Source organism: Saimiri boliviensis, chromosome X (assembly GCF_048565385.1).
Source record: "Saimiri boliviensis isolate mSaiBol1 chromosome X, mSaiBol1.pri, whole genome shotgun sequence".
NCBI classification, from domain to species: Eukaryota; Metazoa; Chordata; class Mammalia; order Primates; family Cebidae; genus Saimiri; species Saimiri boliviensis.
In genome coordinates, this window is record NC_133470.1 from 119,452,411 (window position 1) to 119,468,082 (window position 15,672).

The 15,672-nt window shown below is 43.6% G+C and overlaps 1 non-coding gene and 1 pseudogene across 1 annotated transcript; one reads left to right on the forward strand and one right to left on the reverse strand.

Annotated features, from left to right (window-relative positions):
- Positions 1–4,313: 4,313 nt before the first annotated feature.
- LOC120361932 (U6 spliceosomal RNA) lies at positions 4,314–4,416 on the forward strand. Its single transcript, XR_005577961.1, has one exon. It is a non-coding gene; the product is annotated as a U6 spliceosomal RNA (small nuclear RNA).
- Positions 4,417–8,353: 3,937 nt separating this feature from the next.
- LOC141582791 (elongation factor 1-gamma-like) lies at positions 8,354–12,706 on the reverse strand (annotated as a pseudogene).
- Positions 12,707–15,672: the final 2,966 nt, after the last annotated feature.

Genomic DNA, 15,672 nt, shown 5'->3' on the forward strand with positions numbered 1-15,672 from the left:
GAGAGCAGTGGCACAATCACAGCTCACTGCAGCCTCAACCTTCCAGGCTCAAGTGATCCTCCCACCTCAGCCTCCCAAAGTAATGGTATTAGAGACATAAGCCACTCCGATTGGCCCCTGCCTCTTTAATATTAGCTTCAGGCGTATGATTGTCACTGACCAAAGGGAAATAAGCAAAAATGACAGCATGTCAATTCTGAGCTTAGGACACAGGAGGCATTATAGTTTTTCTACCTGCTCTCTTTTTCCCTCTGTCTTCACCATTCCTTGGCTAGCCTACTAGCCTAGGAATTCTTGATTAGCCAACGAACTACCAGGCAAAAAAATCAAGGATTCTAAAAAAAATGAGAAATATGTAGAGCACACCCAGACCCAGACTTGCAGCCATCTAGTTGAGCCTAGTTCAAATTAGCCAACGAACTACCAGGCAATCTGCAGATGTGTGAGCAAAAAGGATGTTTACTGTAATACACCACTGAGATTTAATGATTTTCTCTAGGCCACAATAGCAATCTAATAAAATATCACATGGTGCTAAGAAATACAGATCAGGGATTAAGAGGCAGTGCACAGTACGGATAGGAGCTCACACTTTGGGAGTCAAAGTCCAGCTCTGCCACTTAACTACCTGTGGGAATGTCAGGAAATCACTAAGCTTCCTGCACCTAAGTTTCCTCATTTGTGTAATTGGGATGATAGTTTATATACCTTGTCATACTTCACAGAGTTATTGTGGTAACTAAATAAATATATATAAACTGCCAAAGATATTAGTTTGCACACAGGAAACACTAGATAAGTATTTGTTATGATTATGATTATGATCATCCTCATCCACTGGAACCTATAACTAGTCTTTGAAACAATGATAAATGTCATAGAGAATTGCCCAAATGTAGTACAAATATTCAGTAGCAATATACATTCTACCCAAAACCATATGAAATTCACCCTTTGCATTCAACCTCAATTATAAATCTGTTTTTTTCTCTTTTGAGATGAGTTTCGCTCTTGCTGCCCAGGCTGGAGTGGAGTAGCCTGATCTTGGCTCACTACAACCTCTGCCTCCTGGGTTCAAGTGATTATGCTGCCTCCACCTCCCTAGCAGCTGGGACTACAGGCACCCACCACCATGCCCAGTGAATTTTTTGTGTTTTTAGTAGTGATGGGGTTTCACCATGTTGGCCAGGCTGGTCTGGAAATCCTCAACTCAGGTGATTCACCCGTCTCAGGCTCCCAAAGTGTTGGGATTACAGGCGTGAGCCATTGGACCCGACCTTATAAATCTGTTTTTAACCTTTGCCAATGTAGAACACGAACAACCATATTTCAGTGGTATTTTAAAAAGACATAGCCCCCTGGCTGGGCACAGTGGCTCATACCTGTAATCCCAGCACTTTGGGAGGCCAAGGTGGGTGGATCACTTGAGGCCAGGAATTGGAGACCAGCCTGGACAACATAGTAAAATCTCATCTCTACCAAAAATTTAAAAAATTAGCCAGGAATGGTGGTGCACACTGGCAGTCCCAACTACTTGGAAGGCTGGGGCATGAGAATCACTTGAATCTGGGAGTCAGAGGTTGCAGTGAGCAAAGATCATGCCATTGCACTCCAGTCTGGGCAACAGAGTGAGACAATGGTGGTTTGTCTTTAAATATGTTATTTTTCAGGAGCTATTATGTTATATAAATCCAGACTTTGTCTGGTTTTGTTTTTTGTTTGTTTGTTTTCTTTTTTTTTTGAGACAGAGTCTGGCTCTGTCGCCCAGGCTGGAGTGTAGTGGCCCGATCTCGGCTCACCACAACCCCCACCTCCCAGGTTCAAGCTACTCTCCTGCCTCAGCCTCCCAAGTAGCTGGGACTATAGGCGTGCGCCACCATGCCCAGCTAATTTTTGTATTTTTAGTAGAGACGGGGTTTCACCTTGTTGACCAGGATGGTCTCGATCTCTTGACCTTGTGATCCACCCGCCTCGGCCTCCCAAAGTGTTGGGATTACAGGCGTGAGCCACTGCGCCTGGCCTGTGAGAATTTTAAAACATTGTTTTTATATTTCTGATTTTAAAAGTATTACATGCTCACTATACAAATGCAGAAAATGATGCTGAAGTACCAAAAAAAAAAAAAAAAAAAAAAAAAAGGGCAAATCCTATGACTCATGGTATTCACTTTAAAGATTTGCATTTGACTCTGCCAGAAATTTCCTATACATGAGATACATTCAGTTAGGAATATTTTAATGGGAGTATCTTATTTATGCAGTTACATGAGCTATTTTGTTCATTTTTATAAATATCATTAACATCTATCCATATCATAAATAAATGTTTCTATCCTACTTTTTTTTTTTTTTGAGACAGTGTTTCCACTCTTGTCATCCAGTCTAGAGTGCAACGGTGCGTTCTCTGCTCACTACAAACTCCTCCTCCCAGGTTCAAGTAATTCTCCTGCCTCAGCCTCCTGAGCAGCTGGGATTACAGGGGCATACCACCACGTCTGGCTAATTTTCATATTTTTAGTAGAGACAGGGTTTCACCATGTTGGCCAGGATGGTCTTGATCTCTTGACCTCGTGATCAACCATCTCAGCCTCTCAAAGTGCTGGGATTAAAGGCGTGAGCCACTGTGCCTGGCCTATCCTACTTTTTTTTTTTTTCTTTTTTTTAAGTAGAGATGTGGTCTTGCTATGTTGCTCAGGCTGGTCCTGAACACCTAAACTTAAGCAATCCTCCTGCCTCAGCCTCCCAAAGTGCTGAGATTACAGGTGTGAGCCACCATGCCCAGCCTACATTCTACTTTTTTTCTTATTATTTTATCACATTATAATTCAACTACGGAATCATATAGTAGATGGCATTTAAGTTGGGCAGGGTGAACACTATATCTATTCTAAGAGACTGTCTGCTTGATTCACAGAAGCCTCTGGATAACTCCTTACAGTTCAGAAACTTACTTGTATCAGCTTGAGTTGGCCTAGGGAAGGCTGGAAGTGATAAATGAAGACTTTGTTCAACCTGAGTATAATGTGCTACACTGCAGTTAGTAGTCATAATGTATGCAGTACACACATAGAGTGCAACCCTATGATTGAGGAGAGGCACTCCACTTTGATGCAGAGGTTGCTGGTACATAACCATCCTATCCTATTCTGTTTGTAATGTGACTAATTAGCTTCTAGAAGGTCTGCTATGGCTCTCACTCACTGAAGTATTACATCTGCAAAATTGTGCCTCCACCTTCCATCATCCCACCATCACTACCCTTACTGCCTGATGAGGATTGGAGGTTCAGATGCTTATATCTTTGCACTTGAGAGCACTGCTTATCTTTGAGCTGTGTATTCTTACCACAATGACTTTCTTCTATGTCATCTGCAGAAGTAAACCTCAGTTGATTTACTTAGATGGTGTTTGTGTCTGAGCTTTCTGTCCATACAATCCTACTATGGTTATTTGTCAATCAGTGGATGTATAGGTGTTTAAAGAATATCTCCATAGATAATAAAACAATGTATACATGTCTGAACATTTCACATAGATGAAGTCTCATGTATGGAATTACCTGGTGTAGCAGGATTATCAAATCAGTCAACTGCCTTCAAGAAAACTTGTACTAAGGGATTCACTTGCTGTGGATGAGACTAAGTACTTTGCTGCTCCCTAGCCAGAACTGAGTAAAATTAATATTTTACACTTGGCCAATATGACCAAGCCAGAAGTAATAGTACTTCACTCTTGTCCCTTGCATCATCATGACAGCTATTGAGTAAAAAATAGAGAGTTGATACAGGTGTTATAAATACAAACTTAGAATCGAACAGACCCAAGGTAGAGCCCAGCTCCACCTCTTGATTTGGGCATAATTTTAAGCCAGTTTCTTTTCTTTTTCTTTTTCTTTTTTTTTTTTTTTTTGAGACGGAGTTTCACTCTTGTTACCCAGGCTGGAGTGCAATGGCGCGATCTCAGCTCACCACAACCTCCGCCTCCTGGGTTCAGGCAATTCTCCTGCCTCAGCCTCCTGAGTAGCTGGGATTACAGGCACGCACCACCATGCCCAGCTAATTTTTTGTATTTTTAGTAGAGATGGGGTTTCACCATGTTGACCAGGATGGTCTCGATTTCGTGACCTTGTGATCCACCCACCTCGGCCTCCCAAAGTGCTGGGATTACAGGCTTGAGCTACTGTGCCCAGCCTAAGCCAGTTTCTTACTCACTCCATGCATAGATTGTCTCCTTTGTAAAATGGGCATAACACTTAGGTCACAGAGGAGTGGTCAGAACCAGCAAATCTGACTCACAGATTAAACACGCTTCATATGCTCACTTCAGCAGCACATAGATAAAACTGGAAAGACACAGAGAAAATACATGGCAGCTGTGCAAGGATAACATGCAAATTTGTGAAGTGTTCTATATTTTTCATGTTCATGGATTGGAAGAATCAATATTGTTAAAATTTTATACTACCCAAAGCAATCTACAGATTAAATGTAATCCTTTTTAAAATACTAGCAACATTCATCACAGAAATTTTAAAAAAATTTTCTAAAATTTATATGGAACTACAGAAGACCTAGAATAGCCAAACTTACCCTAAACAAGAAGAACAAAACTGGAGGGATCACATTAGCTGACTTCAAATTATACTACATAGCTACAATAATCAAATCAGCATTGTACTGGCACAAAAACAGGCACATAAACCAATGGAACAATATAGAGAACCCAGAAACAAATTCACACACCTATAGTGCACTCATTTTTGACAAAGGTGTCAAGAACATACATTGGGGAAAAGACAGTCTGTTCAACAAGTGGCACTGGGAAAACTGGAAATCCATATGCAGAAGAATGAAATTAGACCTCTATCTCTCACCATATACAAAAATAAAATCAAAGTGAATTAAAGACTTAAATCTAACATCACAAACTATGAAAGTACTACAAGAAAACCTAGGGAAAACTCTCCAGGACATTGGTCTGGGCAAAGATTTTTTGAGCAATACCCCACAAGCACAGTCAATCAAACCAAACATGGACAAATAGAATCACATCAAGTTAAAAAGCTTTATACCTGTAATCCCAGCACTTTGGGAGACCGAGGTGGGTGTATCAATTGAGGCCAGGAATTGAGATCAGACTGGCCAACATGGCAAAACCTCTTCTCTATTAAAAATTTAAAAATTAGACAGGCATGGTGGTCACATGGGCACTTCCAACTATTTGGAAGGCTGAGGCACAAGAATCATGCACAGCAAAGGATACAATCAACGAAGTGAAGAGGCAACCTATAGGATGAGACAAATATTTGCAAACTACCTCTCTGACAAGCAATTAATCACCAGAATATGTAAGGAGCTCACGTAACTCTAGAGGAAAAAAAATCTCATAATATGATCAAGAAATTTGCAAAAGATTTGAATAGACATTTCTCAAAAGAAGACATACAAATGACAACAGCATTTTAAAAAGTGCTCAACATCACTGATCAGCAGAGAAATGCAAATTAAAACTACAAGGAGATAGCATTGCATCCAGTTAAAATGGCTTATATCCCAAAGATAGATAATAATGAATGCTGGTGAGGACATGGAGAAAAGGGAACAATTATACACTCTTGGTGGGAACGTAAGTTATTACAACCACTATGGAGAATAGCTTGGAGGTTCCTCAAAGTATAAAACTTTGAGCTACCATAGGATCCAGCAATCCCACTGCTGGGTGAATAACCAAAAGAGGAAAATCACTAGATATCTGCACTCCTATGTTTGTTACAGCACTGTTCACAATAGCTAAGATTTGGAAGCAAGCTAAGTATTCATCAGCAGATGCATAGATAAAGAAAATGTGGTACATATACACAATGGAGTACTATTCAGCCATAAAAAAGAATGAGATCCTGTCATTTGCAACAACATTGATGGAACCGGAGATCCTGTTAAGTAAAATAATTGAGGCCCTGAAAGACTAACATCACACCTTCTCACTTATTTGTGGGATCTAAAAGTAAAATCAATTGAAATAATGGACATGGAGAGTAGAAGGATGGTTATCAGAGGCTGGGAAGGATAGTGGGGGGTTTACGGCAGAGGTGAGGATAGTTAATGTGTACCAAAAAATACAAATAAAAAGAATGAACAAGACCTACTATTTGATAGCACAATAGAGTGACTATTGCCAATAATAACGTAATTGAAAATTTTAAAATAACTTAAAGAGTATAAGGGCCAGGCGTGGTGGCTTAAGCCTGTAATCTCAGCACTTTGGGAGGCTGAGGTAGGTGGATCACAAGGTCAGGAGTTTGAGACCAGCCTGGCCAATATGGCGGAACCCCGTCTCTACTAAAAATACAAAAAATTAGCTGGGTGTGGTGGCACATGCCTGTAATCCCAGCTACTCAGGAGGCTGAGGCAGTAGTATCACTCAAACTGGGAGGCAGAGGTTACAATGAGCCGAGATCACTCCACTGCACTCTTGCCAGGGCAACTGAGCAAGATTCAGTCTCAAATAAAAAACAGTATAATCAGATTGCATGTAACTCAAAGGATAAATCAGGATATGTGTACAGGGTCCCATAAGTACCATTATCCATGATGTGGTTATTTCACATTACATTCCTGTATCAAATCATCTCATGTACCCCATAAATATATATACCTACAAATGTACCCATAATTTTTTTTTGTTTTTTTTTTTTGAGACGAAGTCTTGCTGTGTCGCCCAGGCTGGAGTGCAGTGGTGTGATTCCAGCACACTGCAACCTCTGCCTCCTGCATTCAAATGGTTCTCTTGCTTCAGCCTCCTCACTAGCTGGGACCACAGGCGCCCTCCACCATGCCCAACTAATTTTTGTATTTTTAGTGCAAAAAGTGTTTTGCCATGTTGGCCAGGCTGGTCTCAAACTCCTGAGCTCAAGGGATCCACATGCCTTGCCCCTACAAAGTACTGGGATTATAGACGTGAGCCACTGTGCCCGGCCTTAGCTTTGGTTTTTTCCCAGATACCTTTTATGAGGATGAGGAAGTTATATCTATACCTAGTTTACTACATATTTTTATATGAAGGAGTGTTCAATTTTGTCCTTTTCTTTTTTATTTTTTTTTTTTGAGACAGAATCTCGCTGTCCCTGGGCTAGAGTACAATGGCACTATCTTGATTCATGGAAACTTCCATCTCCTGGGTTCATATGATTCTCCTGCTTCAGCCTCCAGAGTAGCTGGGATTATAGGTGCACCTCACCACACCTGGCTAATTTTTTGTGTGTTTTTAGTAGAGACGGGTTTTCACCATGTTGGCCAGACTGGTCTTGAACTCCTGATCTCGTGATCTGCCCTCCTCGGCCTCCCAAAGTGCTGGTATTACAGGCGTAAGCCACTGCACCTGGCCCGATTTTGTCAATTTTTTTCTGCAACTATTGGGATAATCATGTGATTTTTGTGTTTTTTTCTTGATGTAGTGTATTATATAAGTTCATTTTTGAATGTTTAAAGAATCTGTTAGGCTGCGCGTGTTGGCTCACACCTGTAATCCCAGCATTTGAGAGGCCGAGGTGGGTGGATCACAAGGTCAGGAGATTGAGACCAGCCTGGCCAAGATGGTGAAACTCCATTCCTACCAAAAATACAAAATTTAGCTGGGCGTAGTGGTGGGTACCTGTAATCCCAGCTACTCTGGAGGCTGAAGCAGGAGAACTGCTGAACTGCTTGAACCCGAGAGGTGGAGGTTGCAGTGAGCCGAGATCGTGCTATTGCACTCCAGCCTGGGTGACAAGAGCAAGACTCCATCAAAAAAAAAAAAAAAAAAAAAAAAAAAAAAAAAAAAAAAGAACCTGGTATTCCTGGTATAGATCACATTTGGTTATATTGTATAATTATTTTTACGTGTTACTATAGTCAACTTTCCAGTATTTTGTTGATGGTTTTTGCATCCATATTAATAAGAAATATTAGGCCAGGCGCCGTGGCTCATGCCTATAATCCCAGCACTTTGGGAGGCCGAGGCAGGTAGATCACGAGGTCAAGAGATTGAGACCATCCTGGTCAACATGGTGAAACTCTGTCCCTATTAAAACTACAAAAATTAGCTGGGCATGGTGGCACAGCCTGTAGTCCCAGCTACTTGGGAGGCTGAGGCAGGAGAATTGCCTGAACTCAGGAGGTGGAGGTTGCGGTGAGCCGAGATCGCGCCATTGCACTCCAGCCTGGGTAACAAGAGTGAAACTCCATCTCTCTCTTTCTCTCTCTCTCTCTCTCTCTCTCTCTATATATATATATATATATATATATATATATATATATATATATATATATAAGTTTGTAGTTTTCATTTTCCTTTTTTTCTTTTTTTTTCTGGCAAGGTCTTGCTCTGCTCCCCAGGCTGAAGTGCAGTGGCATGATCACAGCTCACTCCAGGCTCAACCTCCTGGGCTCAAGTGATCCTTCTGCCTCAGCTTCCCAAGTAGCTAGGACTATAGGTGTATGCCACCGTGCCCAGCTAATTTCTTTTTTTTTTTCCTTTCTTTCTTTCTTTTTTTTTTTTTTGTAGAGAGGAAGTCTGGCTTTGCTGCCCAGGCTGGGGCTATGTCTTTTAAAAACAGCACTGAAATATAGTTGTTCCTGTATCACATTGGCAAAGGTTAAAACGTTTTTCTTGGCCAAGCACAGTGGCTCATGCCTATAATCCCAGCATTTTGGGAGGCTGAGGCGGGCGGATACCCTAGGTCAGGAGTTCAAGACCAGCCTGGCCAACATGGTGAAACCCCGTTTCTACTAAAAATACAAAATTTAGCCAGGGGTGGTGATGAGTGCCTGTAATCCCAGTTACTTGGGAGGCTGAGGCAGGAGAATTGCTTGATCCTAGGAGGCAGAAGTTTCAGTGAGCTGAGATTGTGTCACTGCAGTCCAGCCTGGGCAACAAGAGTGAGACTCTGTCAAATAAGACAGTAATAATAATAACGACAACAAAAAGTTTTTTTTTTTTTTATTACAATGTTTAGTTTCCTTTAATGACCCCTATCTACCTGAAGAGCAGGTGCAGGCAGTGAGGTGATGGCAAGAGATGTTCACTTGAAGATCTTGCCCTGATTGAAGGCTTTACCCATGTGCTGGAAGGCCCCTCCCAGGAAAAGTTCTCTCAAACCAGTATCTGGGTCTCCTCACTGCCAGGATCCAGGATCCAGTTTCTGCCATGTGTATGACTCATAGTCCACCTGCCAATCTGGACTCACCGGAAAGGCAAGCTCCTGGCATAAGAAGACCCAGACTCCAGAAATGGAGCTGCTATTGTTGGTTCCAAAGAGGATGACACTGGCAAAGACATTCTTTCTTGGCTTGTCCAGTAGCTGGAATATTCCAGTGGTGAGATTGCAGCTCATGAAAGTCTGAGTGAGTTCTTCAGGGAAGTGATACTCTGAGTACCACAGGGACCAGCTGTCCTTATCAAAGTGCTTCCAGAAATATGGCAGTGCCACAGAGAGTGTGTCCTCGTTGGAGTACTTGTGCTTAAATTCATCCAACACAAAGGTACTCTTGGGCAGGTGAGTGAAGCAGTCTTTGACCTTGGGCTCAGTGGCCAGCGCCTGCTCATATTCATCCATCTCCTCCTCAAGAGCAGGGGCAGCCACCTTTTTCTCCTCCTTCCATCAGCCTGGGGCTGCTGCTTCTCTGCCCGTGAACCCTTCTCTTTCCATGGGGTGTCCTTTTTAGGTTGGCTCTCTGCAAACTTTTTAGTATCAAACTGGGCCATCTTCTCACAGTTTCACCTTCCCTAAGGCAGCCCAGAACTGGGGCTGGTTAATGCAGGTGAGGAACCAGCAGTTGGTATCAGGAAATGCCTGGCAGAAAGAAGACTCTAGGACCTACTTATAGAGCCACAACAGGGTGCAGGCAACTGTCATGTCAGCCGGTGTCACTCATTCGCCCACCAGAAAAGCCCCCATCTTCGAGTGAGCATCCAGCAGATTCAGAATTTGCCTCACTTCCTCCTTTGCATTCTCAGTTGCCTGCTCGTTGTGATGCATGATGCCCAAGGTGGGGAACACCCAGGTACTGGCTGGGGGCACTATATCACTAAGAGCAAAGCTCACCCACTGCACCACCTGGACTGTGCCTCTGGAGTACTTCCCCGCAGCTCCTCATTGCTCACATAGTAGGCAATGGCATTACTCTCAAACACACAGAATCCATCATCACCCACAAATGCGAGAACCTTGCTGGCAGGAAATTTGTGGAGAAATTCAGGGGTGCAGTTGGTTTGGCCAAATTGGAAATGGGGTGCTGTGGAGAGCATGTGGATCTAAGTCCCACTGTACTGAGCAGTGATGAGGGCATTGAAGCTCCTCCAATTTTCAGGATATGTGTACAGGGTGCCAGCCACCATGGTGATTCCACAAAGGCAGGCTTTTTTGTTTTGTTTTGTTTTCTTAAGATAGAGTCTCACTCTTTGTCACTCAGGCTGGAGTACAGTGGTGTGATCTCAGCTCACTGCAACCTCCACCTTTAAGGTTAAGTAATTCTCCTGCCCCAGCCTCCTGAGTAGCTGGGACTATAGGTATACACCACCACACCCAGCATTTTTTTTTTTTTTTTTTTTTTTTTAAGTAGAGACGGGGTTTTACCATGTTGCCCAGGCTGGTTTTGAACTCCTGAAATCAAGCAATCTGCCCATCTCAGCCTTCTGAAGTGCTGGGATTATAGGTGTGAGCCACCATGTTGGGCCTGTAGTTCTCTTATTTGTGATGTTATACCTGGTTTTGGTATGCGGTTTATACTGGCATGATAGAATGGCTCACACCTAAACTCAGGAAAACACTTTACTTACATTTACTCATTTAGTAGAAAAGGTTTTATAAAGGATACTGATGAGGCCGGGCGCAGTGGCTTACGCCTGTAATCCCAGCACTTTGGGAGGCCGAGGCGGGTGGATCACGAGGTCAAGAGATCGAGGCCATCTTGGTCAACATGGTGAAATCCTGTCTCTACTAAAAATACAAAAAATTAGCTGGGCATGTTGGCGCGTGCCTGTAATCCCAGCTACTGAGGAGGCTGAGGCAGAATTGCCTGAACCCAGGAGGCGGAGGTTGCGGTGAGCCGAGATCGTGCCATTGCACTCCAGCCTGGGTAACAAGAGTGAAACTCCATCTCAAAACAACAACAACAAAAAAGGATACTGATGAACAGCCAGATGGAAAAGATGCACAGGGCCAGTAATGTGGACAGGGGTGTGGAGCTTCTGTGCCTTCTCCTGGCACCCTTCAGGAACCTAGATGTGTTAGGCTATCTGGAAGCGGCTCCCAAACCTTGTCATTCTGGGCTTTTAAAGAGACTTCATTTCATAGACACGATTGATGAAATCACTTGCCATTGGTTACGAAGTCTAACTTCAACCCCTGTTACCTCCCTGGAGTTTGGGAGGTGGGGCTAAAAGTCCCAACCCTCTAATCATGCTTGGTCCTTCCTGTGACCAGCTCCCACTCTGCAGCTACCAAGGGGCTGCCACCAGTCATCTTCTTAGTATACAAAAGACATTCTTCTCTCCCAGGAGATTTGAAGGGATTTAGGTGCCATTTTAGGAAACCAGGACTTGAAGATTAAATACTTATATTTCACAATATCATAATACCCTTTTGCTATTACCCCCTACTACCACCTTAAACAGCCCTAGGCAACCACTAATTTCCTTTTATCTCTATAATTTGCCTATTCTGGATTTTCTTTGTTGTTATCACCCAGGCTGGAGTGCCATGGCACAATCTTGGCTCACTGCAAGCTCTGCCTACCGGGTTCAAGCAATTCTCCAGCCTCAGCCTCCCGAGTAGCTGGCCACTATGCCTGCCTAATTTTTGTATTTTTAGTAGAGACGGGGTTTCACCATGTTGCCAGGCTGGTCTCGAACTCCTGGGCTCAAAGTGATCTGCCCATCTTGGCCTCCCAAAGCACTGGTATTACAAGTATGAACCACTGTGCCCAGACAGAAGTTCTTTTTATAGACAGGGTCTCACTCTGTCACCCAGGCTGGAGTGCAGTGACATGTACAGTGAGCTCACTACAGCCTCCACCACCCCTGGGGCTCCAGTGATCCTCGCCTAGACTTTCCACGTACCTGAGAATACAGATGCATGCCCTGGCTAATTTTGTTTATTTTTTGTACAGACAGGGTCTTCCTATGTTGCCAAGGCTGATCTTGAACACCTGGGTCAAGCAATCCTCCTGCCTCAGCTTCCCAAAGTACTGAGATTATAGGTGTGAGCCACTGAGCCCAGCTTGGATATTTCTTGTAGATGGAATAATACAATATATACCACAATTTCTTTATTCTCTCACCTTTTTCTAGACATTAGGGTTGCACTCAGTGCTTACCTATAAAGCTGTTATGATTATGTATAGTTTTTGAATGGACATATGTTTTCATTTCTTCTTAGGTACCTACCTAGAAGTAAAATCGGTGGGTCATGGAATTTTTATGTTTAACAGTGTGTTAGCCGGGCGCGGTGGCTCAAGCCTGTAATCCCAGCACTTTGGGAGGCCGAGGCGGGTGGATCACAAGGTCGAGAGATCGAGACCATCCTGGTCAACGTGGTGAAACCCCGTCTCTACTAAAAATACAAAAAATTAGCTGGGCATAGTGGCGCATGCCTGTAATCCCAGCTACTCAGGAGGCTGAGGCAGGAGAATTGCTTGAACCCAGGAGGCGGAGGTTGCGGTGAGCCGAGATCGTGCCATTGCACTCCAGCCTGGGTAACAAGAGCGAAACTCCGTCTCAAAAAAAAAAAAAAAAAAACAAAAAAAAAACAGTGTGTTAAACATAAAAGTGATCTCCACTCACTCCAACCTCTGCCTCTAGGGTTCAAGCAATTCTCCTGCCTCAGCCTCTAGAGTAGCTGGGACTACAGGCACCCACCACCATGCCCAGCTAATTTTTGTATTTTTAGTAGAGATAGTTTCACCATCTTGGCCAGGCTGGTCTTTAACTCCTGACCTCAAGTGATTCACCTGCCTCAGCCTCCGAAACTGCTAGAATTACAGTCATAAGACATTGCACCTGGTCTGACTTTTTAATTTTAACCATCCTAGTGGGTTTGAAATGGTATCTCTTTGTGATTTTGATTTACATTTCCCTGAAGGCTAATGATGGTGAGTATATTTGCAAGTGCTTATTGGCAATTTGTATATCTTCTTTGGAGAATGTCCATTGAAACATCTTACCCATTTTTAAATCTTGTTTTGTGTTTATTCAGTTGCAATTATTCATCATATGTTCTCAGTACAAGTCTCTTATCAGATATAAGATTTACAAAATTTTTTTCCCATTCTGTAAATTTTGTTTTCACTTTTTCTTTTCTTTTTTTTTAGATGGAGTCTCACTCTGTTGCCCAGGCTGGAGTGCAGTGGCGCAATCTCAGCTCTCTGCAACCTCTACCTCCCAAGTTCAAGCAATTCTCTGCCTCAGCCTCCCAAGCAGCTGGGATTACAAGTGCATGCCACCATACCTGGCTAATTTTTGTATTTTTAATGGGGACAGGGTTTCACCATCTTAGCCAGGCTGATCCCCAACTCCTGACCTCGTGATCCGCCCACCTCAGCCTCTCAAAGTGCTAGGATTACAGGTGTGAGCCACCGCGCCTGGCTGTTTTCACTTTCTTGCTGGTATCCTTTGAAGCATAGAAGTTTTAAATTCTGATGTTATTCAGTATATATATTTTATGTTTTACTGCTTATGCTTTTGGTATTTGTGATATTGTTTTTACATTTGATATCCTAGGAGTCACCCCTGAGTGAGGGCAGCTTACTGTTTGGTGTTTAGTCAGGGTTTTGTGTTTAAACCCCTCATGCCAATGAAGCTTCTGTCCTATGTCGATGAGTCTGTGTGTGGCTTGGAAAATGCTTTTATGTCTCCCCTGTGTCTTGCTCTAAGATTCACTCTTGATTGGCTACAGCCATCCCAATTGTGCAAAGAATTCCCGAAACCTCTGGACTGTGATCCAGAGGGCTCTTTTTGGCCGTCTCTTTCCTTCATTTCCTCTGACTATTCTCCAAGGCCTCCACTGGTCACAGATTTCACCACTCTCTATTCTAAATAAAGTTAGTTGTGGTGGCATAATCCTAGCACTCTGGGGGCTGAGGCAGGGAGATTGCTTGAGCAGTCTGTGAGCCATGATCATGCCACTGCCCTCCAGCCTGGATGACAGAGGGAGATCCCTTCTCTACGTAAACAAACAAACAAACAAAGTTAGTCCCTTCAGGCCAAACAGCAGAGCTCTTAGAAATTAGTCAATCATAAAGGCCGGGCGCGGTGGCTCAAGCCTGTAATCCCAGCACTTTGGGAGGCCGAGGCGGGTGGATCACAAGGTCGAGAGATCGAGACCATCCTGGTCAACATGGTGAAAACCTGTCTCTACTAAAAATACAAAAAATTAGCTGGGCATGGTGGCGCGTGCCTGTAATCCCAGCTACTCAGGAGGCTGAGGCAGGAGAATTGCCTGAACCCAGGAGGCGGAGGTTGCGGTGAGCCGAGATCGCGCCATTGCACTCCAGCCTGGGTAACAAGAGTGAAACTCCGTCTCAAAAAAAAAAAAAAGAAAGAAATTAGTCAACCTTCCCCCTAGAAAATCCCCTGTGCCACTATTCTTGACTAGGGACAGAGAGCCACTTTTCACCAAATGACATCTTGTTCTATTCCTAGAACAGGACATTGGAAGGCTATAGTAACCCTGACTCTTCATGGTTTGCCCATTCTGCCACAGAAACTAGGATGGTTGTTGCTAGTGTCCCATTATTCTGAGCTTCCAGCACCTCTCATGCTCCTTCTTCTCTTTCTCCTGGCTTCCAGGCTAGCAGTAGGTCCAAAAGTATTTGTAGTAGGGCTTTGGGATGACAATCTATTGTATGTGTTGTGTTCCTGATGGGCTACCTCTGTTGCCTGAAAAGGCAGTGAGGCATGGGCTTCAGAAAGCTGGGGAAGAAACTTCTCACCACTTGCCCAGGGAGAACCTATTTGTCTCTTTAAGTGGGCTAACTGCCAGCAAGTGCACAAGGGATGATTGAAACATAACAACAAGCCCGGCATGGTGGCTCACACTTGTAATCCCGGCAGTTTGGGAGGCCGAGGTGGGCAGATCACCTGAGGTCGGGAGTTTGAGACCAGCCTTGCCAACATGGTGAAACCCTATCTCTACCAAAAATACAAAAAGTAGCCAGGCATAGTGGTGCACACCTGTTATCCCAGCTACTTGGGAAGCTGAGGCAGGAGAATTGCTTGAACCCGGAGGCGGAGGTTGCAGTGAGCCAAGATGGTGCCATTGCACTCCAGCCTGGGCAACAGGAGCAAAACTTCATCTCAAAATAAATAAATAAATAAATAAATAAGTAATCAAGACATAACAAAACAGAAAATTCATTCACAACCCTATTGAGAGGTTAAAAAGTTTAAATAAGTACATGTTCAAATGATAATGTTGCCTGTTGTATCTTTCTTATGCCTTAATTGCTCCCTCCCCAGGTGAGAGGGAGGTTTCCAAGACCAGACACTGCCTACGCCCTATCACCTCTTGCTCTTGGTCGTGGAACTGCTAGAGGGTCAGCACCTTAAGGGTTGCTGCTTGATAGCATCCATGTCGCCTAGGTGGGTGGCAATGTGTCAGGGCCAAAGAAGTGACAGCAGCTGGCAGGTTTCCCCTACC